At 38.7% G+C, this 17204-nt stretch overlaps 1 non-coding gene across 1 annotated transcript; it reads right to left on the bottom strand.

Annotated features, from left to right (window-relative positions):
• Positions 1–16619: 16619 nt before the first annotated feature.
• LOC130972071 (small nucleolar RNA R71) lies at positions 16620–16727 on the bottom strand. Its single transcript, XR_009083271.1, has one exon. It is a non-coding gene; the product is annotated as a small nucleolar RNA R71 (small nucleolar RNA).
• Between the last annotated feature and the right edge of the window lie 477 nt (positions 16728–17204).

Genomic DNA, 17204 nt, shown 5'->3' with positions numbered 1-17204 from the left:
TTTCATATTAAAAAAATATTTATTTTAGTAAATAAGGGGACAAAATTACCCCAATGATAAGTTGAAGTTCAACAATCAATGCACATGTGATAAAATTAAAATAAAGGTTGATGCATGAGTATGGAATGTGAAAAGGAAATTCTGGGTAGCTAGTATGAAATTTAAAGTTATATAGAATATACATATATGATTAGGTAAAGGCTTGAGTTAATTAAAGATTACTTTTATAAGCTCACTTAGCCATGTATACCCTTACCCTTACCTTAGCCCCATTACAACCTTGAAAAGACCTCATGATGTTTGCATTGGTACATTAAATGTTGTTGATTGGTTAGGTAAAAAAAAAAAACAAAAATTAGAAAGCATGATTAGAGAAGAATAGAGTGATTACCCTATACACTAGAGAGATTAGAGTGCACACACACCATCAGTGAGGCTTCACTGCTTGATTCCATGTCCCCTGCTCTCACGAGCTGTCTTCTTACGAATTTACCTGCTTTTACTGTAAGGTTTGAACTAGTGGAATCTGCTCCATGTTTTGTCTTAGAGAACTTATTTATTTTTAATCAGATAGACAAAATTATATAATTGCATTCATATATATAGGTTGCATTGCATTGCATGAGTGTTACATGTCCCTATTCATTTAGATTTATCTCCTTCAACTAAGCATGAAGACATGCTAATGTTTAAGTGTGGGGAGGTTGATAAACCATTATTTTATGATTTGTATTGTGTTTAATTGAGTAGTTTTATCAATTCTTCACCCACTTATTCATATGATTTGCATGTGTTTACAATTCCTTCCCAAAATTGTTCTATGATTGAAAACTTGCTTCCTAAAGATCTTGTAATTGCATATTCTTATTCTCCTTTATACCATTTGATGCCGTGATCTGTGTGTTAAGTGTTTCAGGCTTCATAGGGTAGGAATGGCTTGGAGAATGGAGAGGAAGCTTGCAAAAATAGAAGAAACACAAGAAATTGAGGATATGACCAGCGAGAAGTGACGCGGGCACATGGCTCACGCGACCGCGCGAAATGGAAAAATCCACAGCGACGCGAACGCGTGCCTGACGCGAACGCGTGGATTGGAAGCTGCACGAGTGATGCGAATGCGTGGACGACGTGGAACGAAAAACGCTAAGTGACGCGAACGTGTGGACGACGCGGCCACGTGACGTGTGCGATCTGCAGAATTACAGAAGTCGCTGGCATAGATTCTGGGCCGCGTTTTAACCTAGTTTTCGGCCCATAAATGCAGATTAGAGCCAGGGAACATGCAGAGACGAAGGAGAACATTCATTCCGCATAATTTCTAGTTTTTAGATCTGATTCTACTCCTCCTCTAGGTTTTTCTATACATATTCATAATTTAGGATTTGAAGATTTTGGCTTTGGTTATTGAGAAGAGTCTACCTCCGGAACTGGTCATTCTAGTTTGTTTACCTACTTTTCATTTACTCTTCCATATTCTTAATTTGTCCAGAGTTGACATTGGATTACTTTTAGAGTTCATTAATACAAGATTATTTTTATTTTTAATTGATCTCTTTGATTATTATTTATCATGTCTCTTTTTATTTTCCCTCTTAATTTTGTGAAATCTATATTTATGATAATGAAGTAGTTGCCCAACTTGATTAGGAGTTGATTAAAAGGAGAACCTTGAGTTGGAATACTCAAGAGTTCAATTGTAATTGGTTCGTTGTTGGTTGACTTGTTAGTCACTAACTCTAATCCTTCCCAGGGGAGAGGATTAGGACTTGTGAATAGAAGTTGACTTTTAACTTGACTTTCCTTCACTCGTTGAGGGTTAACTAAGTAGAAACAACTACTAATTATTAATTGATTTTGAGAAAATTCCAACAAGGATAGAACTTCCAATTAATCTTCTCCATGTCAAGATCTTTATTTAAATTACATAAATTCTCTAATTTAATTTTCTGTTTATCGAACTCAAAACCATTTTGAGAAACCTCTGATTAGTAAAATAGCACATCTTCCTGCAACTCATTAGGAGACGACCTGGGCCTCATACTCCCAGCATTTTATTTCTAAAATTTGTGACAACTCTTTTCTAAATTGACAAGTGGATTTTTACTGGTTAAGAACTGTACTTGCAACGCCATTTTTCTTAATAATTCTTAATCTGCTAATTTCCGCCAAGTCAGTTGTGCTCACTGGGAGAGCGCTATGGCTTTTCTCCTTTGATGTGCCACGCTTTTGTTTCCTTTGACTATGCTTCATAGGCCACGCTTTCTTGTTTCTTTCTTTTCTTCACCTACATGTAATCAAAACAACCAATCAAAGTATCACCAAATTCACAAGGTTTATAAATTATTCAAAAACCAATTAATTTTAGCCTAAACCTCATGATTTAGTGTCAAATAAAGGATGGTTGATTGATTCAACAAAACCATGCAATTCCACTCCAAATCACTTACTTATAATGCAAGAAAGTGCATAAAACCTAATGAAACAAGTAAAAAATGCTTGAAAAGCTAGCATAAGATGACTTGTCATCACAACACCAAACTTAAACCTTGCTTGTCCCCAAGAAAGCACCAAACATAAGAGAAAATGAAATGAATCAGAGAAGTATGTGTGTCCTCATTTAGCAGATAGTTGAACTTGGTTCATGGGGTTTTTATGCAGAAAATGGTAGCTCATTTATTACTTTCTGCTATATAAGAAATGTTTTCTCACAAGTTCACTAAGGTTGCTGCTACAATACATTGCTTTTGCTTGATCCCTTGCTAGCTTTTCCTTTCTTATTTTGCTTAGAGAGCTTATTACTCATTGAAGGCTTGGTGGGAAATGTTGCAGTAGCCTTTTGGCCTAATTTTTGCTCAACATTTCTTCACCACAGACACATGGCTCACATTTTCTTCCTAGGAACATTGATGCCCAGCATCTCTTTGGATCACTAAATGTTTTGTAGCTAGGTTGCTCTTGATAGTGAACTTTTGATTGGCAATCCCAGATCAGTTGATCTAAGTGGCCAAGTTTCAAAATACTCCTCAGAACCTACTTGTCCAAGCATATCCTAGTACAAAAACACCACAGGCATATGTCCTAGGGTCCAAGCTGTTGGTGTCTAGCCTTATTTTTTTGTTTCTTTGCCAATTCTTGGCTTTTCTCTTTCTTTTTTTTCTTTTTATTTTGCTTCATTCTCAAGGGATTTTCATTTATAGTAGACTTTATAGCAACAAGCTAGTTCATACTTTAAGGAACATATTGTTATACAGCCTTTATTTTATGAGCTATTCATTAAATCAAGCAAATACCATCACTAACATTCATTCAAACTTTTGCAACATTGGACATTCACTTTCCCTTTCAAATATTTTCCTTTTATCCAAACAGCAAGGAAATAAAACAAAATTCAAGCTAATGATGAATGACAGAAATTATACAGATCAGCATTCATGGTAAGCATTTCCACGTACAACTTAATGAACACTTTAGCCAGACATATAGGGACTCCCAATTTAAAATATTTCTCAGCAACAGGGATTAGGTGCAAATACAACCTGTTGGGTTGCAGCTTTTCATTCTTCCTTCTGTTGTGTCTCTTTTGAGTCATAATGCAGACTGTCTTCAATTGTTGGCTATTTTCCTGCATAATCCTCAAAAGTTGCTTGCTTCTCAAGCCCTTATGCAAATGGTTAGTATGCACGAATTATTGGTGGGCTTTTGAACTTACTTTGTTGTGTGAACACCAAACATAGTTCCTTGCTAATGTTTCTTATGCATCAAGTTAACCATATGTGAAATTCTTGTGTCTTTGCTAAAGGCAATAAAATTAAAAACTAGAAACAGACAATGATTAAATGATTTATCTGATTGCTTGGAGCTAGCAACCCTTAATGCAAAAGGTGAGAATGTGTTTTTAAATGAGATTTTGGTGGAACACCAAACTTAGAATCCTTAATTCTCCCTTAAATTATTTTGGTGTGCAACACCAAACTTAGCTCATTGCAATACAGATAAAGCTACTCAACCTTTTTATTGAAATAGTTGGGAAAAGAAAACTACCACAGGTTGGGTTGCCTCCCAACAAGCACTTCTTTTATTATCACTAGCTTGACATTGGGCCTTCATTAGGGTGGTTGATGACTATAGTGTCTCAGCTTGTCTCACCTTACAGTGAGCTTCCTTCCAGTGCCTCGATGCTTGATCGGTTCGGATTCACTACCCTTCCCCAATAATATTGATGAATCCACTCTTGGCAAGCCCACCAAAATTATCGTCAATTATTAACCCACAGTGGAGTGAGATCATATCCATAGAGATTGGTAAATTTGAGCAATTTTAATCAATTGGTGAATTAGTCAAGCTCAACAGAATAAGTTGTGCATGTAGAATTATAAATGACAGAAACATAAATGACAAAAGAAATAATAGAAAGCAATAAAATGCAAAAATTGAAATAACAAGAATGTAAAGGGGAATGTGATTTTGCAGAATGTAAGTAAAACTATAAAAGAATGGGAGAGATAAGAATGGGGGAATTCATTGAGATCAAGAGATACTGTCTCTTTAGATTAATTCCAGCTCATATCCTCTTTAATCATGCAACTCATTGACCTCTTGGCAATCATGATTGATTGAGCCCCAATCCCTTGGTGACTCAATCTGTCAGATCTTGATCAATAGCCAATTCCTTGGTCTAATTGCTCATGAAGAGAGATATGCTTGGTCCCTGATTATACCACACATCATCATAGGTCCAGGTAGATGGAGGATTATATGTCACCATATCCAAACACCAAAACCCAGATTCTACTCAAGTGTGAGAAGGGATTTCTAGCATAGTTTCATGTTTCCTTTTCCAAGGTTCCCATGAAACACATTTTGCATTCAATATTTTTTCCAAGTTAATTGAACATTAAGCATTAAAATCAAAATTCCTTCTAGCAAATCAAAGAGAAGATGAAGAGAAGAAGAAATTCACTATCATTAATCCATCAAGTACAATAAAGCTCCCTCTCTCAATGAGAGGGAATTTAGCTACTCATAGCTCAAGGAGAAAGTACAAAAGATGGAAGAGATGAAGTGTGAAAAGTAAAAAGTGAAATCCAAACTAAGCTCTGTGACTTGCTAGCTAACCCCCTTTTTCCAATACTTCCAAGGGTATTTATACTACTCCTAGATCTAGCAAATAAAAGAAAATTACAAAAGTGAAAAGAAAATTACAATTTGGAGGGAAAAGAAACTCAACAAACGTGATCTTCTAGCTGGCGTATGACTGGCGCTTCTCTAGCGTGTCACGATCCTTCTGTTTCTGATTTGGCATGCCACGCCTCTCCATTCAAGTGGCACGTCGTCCTCTGTTTCACCTCTGGCGTGCCATGCCTTCGAGCCTAAGTGGCACGCCCAGGACATTTTAAAGGGCAAAGCACCCTGGCGAGCCATGCCTTCGATCCAAAGTGGCACACCCAAGGCATTTTAAAGGGCAAAGAACCCTGGCGTGCCACGCCTTCGAACCAAAGTGGCACGCCCAAGGTCACTTCCCTTATTTCTATGCTTCTGGAAATTTGTACCAGCGTAGCACGCTAGACCTTTCTTAAAGCTTTACCCCCTTGCTGGCGTGCCACACCTCGCCATCCAAGTGGCATGCCTGAGTTCATTGGCTCCTCTTCTTCCTCTCTAGAAAACATTACCAGCGTGCCACGCCATGAGACTGGCGTGTCACGCCTTTCATTTGCTTCATCTTCTTGCTGGCATGCCACGCCTCATCTCCCAGGTGGCACACCTGAGTTCATGGCCCTTTAATTCCTTCTCTGGAAAACACTACCAGTGTGCCACGCTATGAAACTGGCGTGTCATGCCCTTCATTTGCCATGGTCCCAGATGTTGGCGTGCCACGCCTGAATGTTCAAGTGGCACGCTAAAGTGAGATAATTAAGCTGGCGTGCCACGCCTTCGATACCAAGTGGCACGCCCAGCTTTATTTGGCATCCTTAGGTGCTGGCTTGCCATGCCTTGTTGCTCAAGTGGCACGCCTTAGTGGAACTTCTTGAGCTGGCATGCCATGCCTTTGATACCAAGTGGCACGCCCAGCTTTTGCATGGTCTCCTTGTTCACTGGCGTGCCACACCTTGTTGCTCAAGTGGCACGCCCATTCAATTGTGGGTCTTATAGGCTTGGCGTGCCATGCCTTGGTCCTCAAGTGGCACGCCCAAGTGAACTCTGGGGCTGGCGTGCCACGCCTTCGACACAAAGGTGCAGGCCATAGTGATGGCTCATCTAGTAATGAGTTTGCGTGCCATGCCCTACTCCTGGCATGCCACGCCCCTTTGATGGTCCCCAATTTTTGCTCTCTGGAATGTTGTACCAGCGTGCCACGCCAATACATTTTTGTGGCATTTGTTCCAAGTGGCACGCCTGCTTCACACGCCCCACTTGTTTTGTTGTTTTCTTTCCCATTTTTGATGTCTTCTCCACCTGAAATCCAGCGCAAACTCATTTTAAAGCAATGTACTATGATATTTATCAATTAAGTCATGAATTGCAATGATCAAATGAGATTATGCCTCTTTTATGGTCCTTTTTATGCAAGAAAAAGGGTAGATGATGTAAGTCATCACAACACCAAACTTAAGCTTTGCTTGTCCCAAGCAAATCAATGTGAGTGGTCTTTTTGGTGAATTAAGACTTGACCTTGAATGTATGCACTATAACTAGGAATTGGACTAAGTGCTCAACACATGCATGAGTGCTTTGAAATTCACACAGGGCTCCTAGTTCCTTAAAGGTTTTCTTCTAAGTATGTGTCTTAGGGGTCCTTTTCATTGATTGTTACCTTGAAGTAGTAAGGATTAAATCTTTCTTTCTCTTTTGTGCTTCTTTTCTGTTTATTGACCCCGACTCTAAGTGTTTTGTCTCAAGAAAACCCTTTAGTTAGGCTTTCAGTTAACACTCCCAAGTCAATTGACTTTAGGGTGCTAGGTGTTGAAACACCCCTGAGAATTTACTTGCCCAGGCCTCTTCTTGACACATCTTTACCACAAGCATCTACTAGGGGCTCTAACTCTTTTTGAGATTTTTTTCAATATTCCTTTTCCCTCCTTAGTAGTTGATGCTCAAAGCCTTGGGTCTTTGTTGCTTACTTCTTCTTGGTTATGTAGATATTCAAGGAACACCCCTCAACTTCTACTTGTCATGCCTTCTAGGACTAGTTACTTCTCATGACTCATTTTTTTCTTTTCACTTCATTCAAGGTTTTTCACTTAGTCTTTTTGTTCCTTAGTTCTTTTGAATAAGCTTTCTTGGTCTTAGTCTCATTTACCCTTGTTCACACTCACAACAACTCTTATGGAAACAAACTCTACTTTATTGATGAAGATGAAGACTACAATTATCATTGCATTTTCTTGCTTGTATATTAAAGGACTCACAAAAGACTTCAGCAGAATAAACATAAACTATCCTAACATTATCAATTATTATCAAACATAAAGTAAATAGATAAAAAAAAAACTTAGGCAGAATTCAGAAATTTAGGAAATGTCAACCATGGAACTCAACAACCTTATGTAGCTTCTTCAGTTCATTGGCCCCTTGCCTTTGTCCTTCTTCTTGGAGGGGAGGAGTCATCTTCACTCTTTTTGGAGGATCCTTCTTGTGCTTTCTTGTCCTTGGGCTTCCAGAAACCCAGCCTCACCATATAATTTCTTTCATCCTCCTTATGCTTAGTCAGGATCTCCTCTTGTCTAGCACTCAATTTTTCTAGCCCTTGCATGAAAGTTGGGTATCCGGGGTTGATGGCGGCCACAGCATTAAACAGGTGATTCAGCTTTGCCTGTGTGTTGATATCATATTGTCTCCTTGAAATGGTCTGAGCATCGTAGAGATGCCTGAACTCAACAAGGTTCCTTTGCTGCCATTTGTTTTGCTCCACCACCTTGTTAAGTGCACTTCGCACCTCACCCCAATCAAACTCCTCTTGTTGTTCCTTCCTTGCTTGCTCAAAACTTCCTTGGAGGTTGTGTATTTTCTCATTCACTTGGTTCCATTGCTCCCTTTGACTACTTTAAAATTGGTTGACATCTTCCCTCAATTGATGCAGATCTTCCTTCATTTGGTGCACGTCTCCTTGCAGCTGCTCCCAGTTCATTCCTTTAGGAAATTATTGGTATTATTGGTATGGTGGTGGTTGAAGCGCCAGAAATTGTGGTTGCTCCTCTGCCTCCTCTTCCTCTTGTTGTTGTGGGTGTGGCACATGAACGTGAGCTCTATGCTCTCTAGCCCTTTGAAGTGGATTGACTGCCAACACCTTGGCCATCTTCTTGGTAGTTATAGACTTATCTTCCTTCACCAACACCTCATCAATCACCTTCTCAACTCCAGCGTCATCACATAGCTCTTGTTTGATGCTGAGGAATGCCAATCTTGTGCTCTTGTTAGTGTTTTTTAGTATCTTGTTGATGTTGTTGGCAATCAACTCCCCAACATTCACGTTTTCTCCCTTCATTATACTATATATAAGTACAGCCCTCTCCTTGGTTACCTTAGATGTGTTTGATGTAGGGATCAAAGACCTTCTCACAAAGTCTAATAACTCCCTAGCTTGGGGGCTCAAGTCCCTTCTCCTCAGCTGGTTGGGTTTTCCATCTTTATCATTGATCCACTGCACATTTAGTACACAAATTTCATTAAGGATTTCATCAAATCTTGGGTCTGGTTGCTTCATCCTCTCCTCATAACTTCGAGTGGAGTTGACCCTTTTCTCCATCAGCACCCTTTCTATGTTAGAGGGACTATAGTCAATGGTCTCCCCCCTCACATAGCTGATATACCCATAGGTTTGCCTTGGCTGTGGCACGGCATTGGCATAAAACTCCCTTACCACACCTTCCACCACTTTCTTTGGTGGGTTGCAGAAGAGTGCCCAGCCCTTGTTGTTGATCTCAATGTTGATCTCAAGGTGCTCATTCCTTCCTAGTTGGAAGCCGACCTCTGGGATGATCTCCCTCTCACTCACCCAACCATATAATTGGTTTTGGTTGAATGCTGAGAGGAATTTGTACTCATTGAAGTTTGAGCTTGAGGAACCTGAGGTTAGTTCTTTGGTCTTTCTTTTCTTTGAGGTTGAGGATCTTGGTGGTGCCATTGGATGGAGAGAGAGAGAGAGAGAGTGTGTGTGTTTGAGGGTCCTGAGATATTAGTGGAGTGTTGCGAAGAAACATAAGCAAAATAAGGTTTTTCCCCAACACCAAACTTAGCAGTTGATTGTCCTAATCAAGTAGAGAGATAAAGAAAAAGAAGAATGAGAGAAGAAAGAAAGGGCTATGTGAGTTTGTTATGTGGAGGGAATAAGGGGGGGTAGGGGATATATATAGGAGTGAAGGGTGTGGTTTGATGGTGGGAAAAGAAGGGAATTCAATGTTTTCCACTTGGGGAGTGGCGCCTAGCGTGGGAAGAGGCGCCAACCTTTATCCCACTGTGCTATCTGAAGATGTTGAGTTCCAAAGTGCAAGTACACTTTTACCTCCTTGTTATCTATCAAGTGGGCCCCATTCAATCTCCTGAAAAAAGAAAACAAAAAACCCCATTAGTAATGACAAAATGATCCTCCACATTCCTTTTTAATGCTAGTGAATGGGATTGCAACTGATGGGTGTCCCTTCGGACACCAAACTTAATTCATTTGCATCTCAATAAATTGGGTTTATCATTGGGTTTTTAATGTGTTCATGGGGACAAAATAATTTCAATCCTTTCACATTCTTTGCGTCTAATCTCCCCTGAACACATTAAAATCCACATTCATGCCTCCACCAATGTACTAAATGCTTCCAATTTGAGTGGTATTGGGCTTGTTGATTGATTCTCGTATGGTAGTGGCCACACCAAACTTAAATCTCTGGGCTTACTCCTTAAAAATTTAATTTATCCAAATGCTTGTAATCCTAGATCAAGTTGGTGAGTGGCCATACCAAACTTAGCTTTTTAGCTAATTCTTAGCCCAATCACTCATCATCATTTGTAAATGCTTTCATCCAGCTGTATTTCCAAAAAATAGCACACAATTTAACTCACAAAGCTACCTTAACTATCAAAACTGAAATTAACTTCCTAAGCTAATATTTACAATCTACTTCTAATAAAGCAATAAATCAAAAGGATATAAAGTGTTGGGTTGCCTCCCAACCAGCGTTTCTTTATCGTCACTAGCTTGACATTCTTCCGTTTTCAGTTGAGGTGGTAGCTCACTCTTCTTTCATCCAGTGAGTCCCCCAAGTAATGCTTGAGCCTATGGCCATTTGCAGTGAAGGTTCTCTGTGTTTTATCCTCCATGAGCTCCACTTGACCATAGGGGTACACTTTGATGATGGTGAAGGGTCCAGACCATCTAGACTTAAGCTTCCCAGGGAAGAACCTAAGTCTAGAATTATACAATAACACCTTTTGTCCTTTGGTGAACTCCCTCTTTGCTATCTTTTGATCATGCCATCTTTTTGTGTTCTCTTTGTAGATCTTTGCATTTTCATATGCTTGGTTCCTAAATTCTTCCAGCTCGTTGAGCTGCCTCAGCCTCTTTTCTCCAGCAGCTTGCTCATCAAAATTCAGTAGTTTTAGAGCCCAGAAGGCTCTATGTTCCAGTTCAACTAGCAAGTAGCAAGCCTTGCCAAATACTAGTTGGTATGGTGACATCCCAATGGGGGTCTTGAAGGCTGTCCTGTAGGCCCATAAAGCATCGTCTAGTTTCTTAGACTGGTCATTCCTTGAGCTTTCAACAGTTTTTTCGAGAATCCTTTTTAGCTCCTTATTGGAAATCTCTGCTTGCCCGTTGGTCTGCGGATGATAAGGGGTTGCCACCTTGTGTTTGACTCCATATCTGAGAAGGAGTGCTTCCAGTTGTTTATTACAGAAATGTGTCCCTTCATCACTAATAAGTGCTCTGGGAACTCCGAACCTGCTGAAGATGTTCTTTCTTAAGAAGCTCATTACAACCTTGTTGTCATTTGTGGTGGTGGCAATAGCCTCCACCCACTTTGACACATAATCTACAGCCACAAGTATATAACTATTTGAATAGGAGGATGGGAAAGGCCCCATGAAGTTAATCCCCCATACATCGAATAGTTCTAGCTCCATTATAAATCTTTGTGGCATCTCATTATTCCTGGGTAAATTTTCAGCCCTCTGGCATTCATCACACCTTGACACCAAGTCCTTTGCATCCTTGAAAATGCTTGGCCAGTAGAATCCACATTGGAGCACCTTGGCTGCTGTTCTTTCTCCACTAAAGTGGCCTCCATATGCAGATCCATGACATTGCAAAAGCACCTCTTGTCCTTCTCCATGGGATATACACCTCCTCAAGATCCCATCATTACACTTTTTGAACAAGTATGGCTCATCCCAGATATAGTATTTGGCATCTTTGATGAGCTTTCTCTTCATATGTTTGTTGATGTTGGTTGGTAGTTCCCCAATGGCCTTGAAATTGGCTATATCAGCAAACCAAGGGGTCTCTTGTATCATCATCAATTGCTCATCCGGGAAGCTTTCACTCACTACAAGATGGTGTGCTCCTTCTTCCTCTTGTAGGATCCTTGAGAGGTGGTCAGCAACTTTGTTCTCTTCTCCACTTATATCCTTAATTTTGATGTTAAACTCTTGGAGTAGCAAGATCCATCTTATTAGCCTTGGCTTGGATTCTTGTTTTGTAAGCAAGTATTTGAGTGCTGCATGAACAGTAAATATAATTACTTTAGAACCAATGAGATATGATCTAAATTTATCAAAAGTAAAGACAATGGCAAGTAATTCCTTCTCTGTAGTAGTGTAGTTCCTTTGATTTTTATTAAGGACCTTGCTGGCATAATAAATGACATGCACCAACTTATCCTTCCTCTGTCCTAAAATAGCACCCACAGCAAAATCTGATGCATCACACATCAACTCAAAGGATAGATCCCAACATGGTGGTGCTATGATAGGTGCAGAGGAAAGTTTGTTCTTAAGCTCCTCAAAGGCTAATATGCATTCATTATCAAAAACAAAAGGCACATTAGAGACAAGTAGGTTGCTCAATGGCTTGGCAACCTTGGAGAAGTCTCTAATAAACCTCCTATAAAAACTAGCATGTCCCAAAAAGCTTCTGATTGCTTTGACATTGCAAGGTGGAGGTAACTTTTCAATCATCTCTACCTTTGCCCTGTCTACTTCTATGCCCTTCTTTGAGATTTTATGACCAAGGACCACTCCTTCTGTAACCATGAAATGGCATTTTTTCCAGTTTAAAATAAGGTTGGTCTCTTGGCATCTTTTTAGCACCAGGGCTAAGTGATGCAAGCAATCAGAATATGTGTTACCAAATATAGAGAAGTCATCCATAAATACCTCGATGAACCTCTCAATCATATCCGAAAATTTGGAGAGCATGCACCTTTGGAATGTTGCAGGTGCAATGCACAGTCCAAAGGGCATCCTCCGATAAGCAAAAACACCATATGGACAAGTAAATGAAGTTTTCTCCTAGTCCTTTGCGTCCATAACTATTTGGTTGTAACCCGAATAACCGTCGAGGAAGCAGTAGTATTCATGTCCAGCCAGCCTCTTGAGCATTTGGTCCATGAATGGTAGGGGGAAGTGGTCCTTCCAGGTGCCTTCAATGAGCTTCCTGTAGTCGATGCACATGCGCCAACCGGTGACTATTCTTGTTAGTATCAGCTCATTCATCTCATTTGGTACAACAGTGATTCCTCCTTTCTTTGGAACTACTTGTACCGGGCTCACCCAAGGGCTGTCTGATATGGGGTAGATCACCCCAGCCTGCTACAACCTCAACACTTCCTTCCGGACTACCTCATTCATTGTTGGATTCAATCTTTTTTGTTGTTGTCTTGAGGGCTTAGCATCCTCCTCAAGTAGAATCTTGTGCATACACTGATGAGCAGATAATTTATACGCTTTTTGGCATTATTTTTAGGTAGTTTTTAGTAGGATCTAGCTACTTTTAGGGGTGTTTTTATTAGTTTTTATGCAAAATTCACATTTCTAGACTTTACTATGATTTTCTGTGTTTTTCTGTGATTTCAGGTATTTTCTGGCTGAAATTGAGGGACCTGAGCAAAAATCTGATAGGAGGCTGACAAAGGACTACTGATGCTATTGAATTCTGACCTCCCTACACTCGAAATGGATTTTCTAGAGCTGCAGAACTCCAAATGGTGCGCTCTCAATTTCATTGGAAATTAGACATCCAGGGCTTTCAAGCAATGTATAATAGTCCATACTTTATTTGAGTTTAGACGATGCAAACTGGTGTTCAACTCCAGCTCCATGCTGCATTCTGGAGTAAACCGCCAGAAACACGTCACAAACCAGAGTTAAACGCCAAAAACACGTTACAACTTGGCGTTTAACCCCAAGAGAAGCCTCTGCACGTGTAAAGCTCAAGCTCAGCCCAAGCACACACCAAAGTGGGCCCCCGGAAGTAGATTTCTGCATTTAGACTTATTTCTGTAAACCCTAGTAACTAGTCTAGTATAAATAGAACTTTTTACTATTGTATTAGACATCTTTAGCTTTCCTTAGATCTTTTTTGGAGACTATTGATCACGTTTGGGGGCTGGCCATTCGGCCATGCCTGAACCATTATCACTTATGTATTTTCAACGGTGGAGTTTCTACACACCATAGATTAAGGTGTGGAGCTCTGCTGTTCCTCGAGTATTAATGCAATTACTATTATTCTTCTATTCAATTCAGCTTATTTTTATTCTAAGATATTCGTTGCACTTCAACATGATGAATGTGATTATCCGTGATACTTATCATCATTCTCACCTATGAACACGTGCCTCACAACCACTCACGTTCTACCTTAGATCGAGTGCGTGTCTCTTAGCCTCCATTCTGAAAGATCAGAGTCTTCGTGGTATAAGCTATAATTATTGGCGGCCATTCCTAAGATCCGAAAAGCCTAAACCTTATCTGTGGTATTCTGAGTAGGATCTGAGATGGGATGACTGTGACGAGCTTCAAACTCACGAGTGTTGAGCGTAGTGACAGACACAAAAGAATCACTTGATTCTATTCCAACATGATCGAGAACCGACAGATGATTAGCCGTGCTGTGACAGAGCATTTGGACCATTTTCACTGAGAGGATGGGAAGTAGCCATTGACAACGGTGATGCCCTACATACAGCTTGCCATAGAAAGGAGTAAGAATGATTGGATGAAAGCAGTAGGAAAGCAGAGATTCAGAAGGAACACAGTATCTTCATGCACTTATCTGAAATTTTCACCAATGAATTACATAAGTATCTCTATCTCTATTTTATGCTTTATTTATCTTTATATTCAAAAACCATTATAACCATTTAAATCTGCCTAACTAAGATTTACAAGATGACCAACAATCTCCGTGGGATCGACCCTTACTCACGTAAGGTTTATTACTTGGACGACCCAGTGCACTTGCTGGTTAGTTGTGCGAAGTTGTGACAAAGTGTGATTCACGTTTGAGAGCTCCAAGTCTTTGGCGCCATTGTTGATGATCACAATTTTGTGCACCAAGTTTTTGGCGCCGTTGCCGGGGATTGTTTGAGTTTGGACAACTGACGGTTCATCTTGTTGCTAAGATTACGTAATTTTCCTTTATTTTATTTTCCAAAAGTTTTCAAAAAATCTTTCAAAAATTTTCTCCTTTTTCGTTTTCCCCAAAATAATTTTCGAAAAAATCCAAAAAAATAATAAAATCATAAAAACTAAAAATATTTTTGTGTTTCTTGTTTGAGTCTAGTGTCAATTTTTAAGTTTGGTGTCAATTGCATGTTTTTAAAAAATTTGTGCATTTTTCGAAAACTCATGCATGGTGTTCTTCATGATCTTCAAGTTGTTCTTGATAAATCTTCTTGTTTGATCTTCATATTTTCTTGTTTTGTGTCTTTTGTTGTTTTTCATATGCATTTTTGCATTCATAGTGTTTAAACATGGAAAATTTCTATGTTTGGTGTCTTGCATGTTTTCTTTTCTTGAAAATTTTTTCAAAAATAAATCTTGATGTTCATCATGATCTTCAAAGTGTTCTTGGTGTTCATCTTGACATTCATAGTGTTCTTGCATGTTTTCTTTGTTTTGATCTTAATTTTTCATGTTGTGAGTCATATTTGTGTTTTTCTCTCATCATTAAAAATTTAAAAAATAAAAAATATCTTTTCCTTATTTTACTCATAAAATTCGAAATCTTTGGGTTTACTTAGTCAATAATTTTTAAAATTAGTTGTTTCTTGTTAGTCAAGTCAAGATTTCAATTTTAAAAATCTTATCTTTTCAAAATCTTTTTCAAAAATCAAATCTTTTTCATTTTTCTTATTATTTTTCGAAAATTTTAAAAAAGTGATTTCAAAATCGTTTTCTTAATTTCATTTCAAAATTTCGAAAACTTTACTAACAATTAATGTGATTGATTCAAAAATTTGAAGTTTGTTACTTTCTTGTTAAGAAAGGTTCAATCTTTAAATTCTAGAATCACATCTTTTAGTTTCTTGTTAGTTAAGTAATCAATTTTAATTTTAAAAATCAAATCTTTTTAATTTCCTTTTCAAATCTTTTTCAACATATCTTTTCAATCATATCTTTTTTCAAAATCAATTTCAAAAATCTTTTCTAACATCTTATCTTTCCAAAATTGATTTTCAAATCTTTTTCAACTAACTAATTGACTTTTTGTTTGTTTCTTATCTTTTTCAAAACCACCTAACTACTTTTCTCTCTCTAATTTTCGAAAATTCCCTCCTCTTTTTCAAAATTCTTTCAATTAACTAATTGTTTCAAATTTTAATTTTAATTGTATTTCTTCTCTCAATTTTCGAAAATCACTAACTATTTTTCAAAAACAATTTTCGAAATTCTCTCCCTCTCATCTCTTTCTATTTATTTAGTTAATTACTAACACTTCTCTTCATCTAAAAAATCGAACTCTCTCTTCTCCTCTATGTTCGAATTTTTCTTATCCTTCTTCTATTCTTTTCTTCTTCTACTCATATAAAGGAATCTCTATACTTTGACATAGAGGATTCCTCTCCCTTTTTTGTTCTCTTCTTTTTCATATGAGCAGGAGCAAGGACAAGGACATTCTTGTTGAAGCAGATCCTGAACCTGAAAGGACTCTGAAGAAGAAGCTAAGAGAAGCTAAAGCACAACAATCCAGAGAAAACCTTACAGAGAATCTCGAAAAAAAAAGAGATATGGCCGAACCCAATAACAATGGTGGAGGCGCAAGGAGGATGCTTGGTGATTATACTACACCTACTTCCAGTTTTTATGGAAGAATCATCTCAATCCCTGCCATTGGAGCAAACAATTTTGAGCTGAAGCCTCAACTAGTTGCTCTAATGCAACAGAACTGCAAGTTTTATGGACTTCCATCAGAAGATTCCTATCAGTTTTTATCTGAGTTCTTACAGATCTGTGATACTGTTAAGACTAATGGAGTAGATCCTGAAGTCTATAGGCTCATGTTTTTCCCTTTTGCTATAAGAGACAGAGCTAGAACATGGTTGGACTCACAACCTAAAGATAGCTTGGACTCTTGGGATAAGCTGGTCACGACCTTCTTTTCCAAGTTCTTTTCTCCTCAAAAGCTATGCAAGCTTAGAGTGGATGTTCATACCTTCAGGCAAAAAGATGGTGAATCCCTCTATGAAGCTTGGGAAAGATACAAGCAGTTGACCAAAAAGTGTTCTTCTGACATGCTTTCAGAGTGGACCATTTTGGATATATTCTATGATGGTCTATCTGAGTTCTCTAAGATGTCAATGGACCATTCTGCAGGTGGATCCATTCACTAAATAAAATGCCTGCAGAAGCTCAAGAACTCATTGAGATAGTTGTAAATAACCAATTCATGTACACATCTGAGAGGAATCCTGTGAGTAATGGGACGCCTCAGAAGAGGGAAGTTCTTGAAATTGATGCTCTGAATGCCATATTGGCTCAAAACAAAATGTTAACTCAGCAAGTCAACATGATTTATCAGAGTCTGAATGAATTGCAAAATGCATCCAACAGTACTAAAGAGATATCTCTTGAAGAAGAAGCCTATGATCCAGAGAACCCTGCAATAGCAGAGGTAAATTACATGGGTGAACCCTATGGAAACACCTATAATCCCTCAAGGAGAAATCACCCAAATTTCTCATGGAAGGATCAACAAAAGCCTCAACAAGGCTTTA

The sequence above is a fragment of the Arachis stenosperma genome, chromosome 3, assembly GCF_014773155.1.
Source record: "Arachis stenosperma cultivar V10309 chromosome 3, arast.V10309.gnm1.PFL2, whole genome shotgun sequence".
Lineage (NCBI taxonomy): Eukaryota > Viridiplantae > Streptophyta > Magnoliopsida > Fabales > Fabaceae > Arachis > Arachis stenosperma.
Note: the sequence above shows the minus strand (reverse complement) of the source record. Positions and strands in the feature narration are given on the sequence as shown.